This window comes from Lottia gigantea, assembly GCF_000327385.1.
Source record: "Lottia gigantea unplaced genomic scaffold LOTGIsca_58, whole genome shotgun sequence".
Lineage (NCBI taxonomy): Eukaryota > Metazoa > Mollusca > Gastropoda > Lottiidae > Lottia > Lottia gigantea.
In genome coordinates, this window is record NW_008709979.1 from 1,274,192 (window position 1) to 1,275,415 (window position 1,224).

A 1,224-nucleotide genomic window follows, 5' to 3' on the forward strand; every position below is an offset into this window, starting at 1 on the left:
AGAGACGTTGCATAAAACTTTAACCAGTGATTGTTGTTCCATAAAGCTGTGTCTATATATCGTACTCACAATTGCTAAATGCCATTCAAAGACTTTAATCGTAAGTATTGGTTAAAAAAAGCAGTCGCTTCTTTTTTCTGTTTTTGAGATTAACAGCAATAAAAATTATGAAACAGATGCGCTGCTGACAGAAATGCATATACTGTACATGTATCAGAAGCTTCAGATAATTTTTTGTTTCGTTCTTTTTCTGACATTAAAGACACTAAATCTTGATCCGAAAAGTTTTTATGCTATGAAGATTTTCAGCTCAAAGTTTTCTTGACATCAAGTTTTAAGCAAATCTATCCAGGAAATCACAATAAGTGTCTGCAAAGCATGAACAAAAGAGAACAATTGTATGGTTAAATTATATTGCATTTGCACTAAAGTCGAGGTTTTGAAAACGGAACCTAATTTTGCATCACCATTTTCAAAAATATTTGCAGAAGTGTTTAATGATATTTAGTTGGCGGAATTGTCTATAATTATATTCATTTGTTATACATTGCAGCACCACCGGCAACAACTAGTTTAGTACCTATTTTTTCAGTTCTGATTGTTTTGATATTGATTGTAATTATCATTGCCGTTGTGTATAAATTAAGGTAAGAAATGTCTTCAAGAAAAATATCGCCAAAAGAAATAATGTACGAAACTCCCAATAAATGTTTTTAGATGTGTTTTCTTCTCAATCAAAATATGTTTGCATTATAATTGCATATAAATTTAACAATAGTATGTTGCTGTGCTGATGGGTTTGTTATTCGGAAAGCCCTTGCAACTGTTATTTCTTTTTATCTGTCATAGGCCTACAATATAACTTTGTTTAGATACAAGATTTATGGACATTCCGAAATAGTTAAGGCTAAATTATCGTCAATATAGCAATCCGATGCACAATGAAAGTTTTCTGAAATACATGGTCAGCTATTTATTTGTATTTATAGAAAAGGGCGAAAAAATACTCAAGATGGTCGGCATGAACTTGTTAATATTGAGGATGAAACTCAAAAAGGTAGAGGTAATTATGCGTTACGTCAGTTATTATCTAAATATGCTTATTCTGAAGTCTTTATATACATATAATATAAATATTTATATACATTATAGTGGTTTAAAACTGATTCTCAAGTCCAGTAAATTACAGAAATCACAGTAAATACACAATCATACCAATACGCA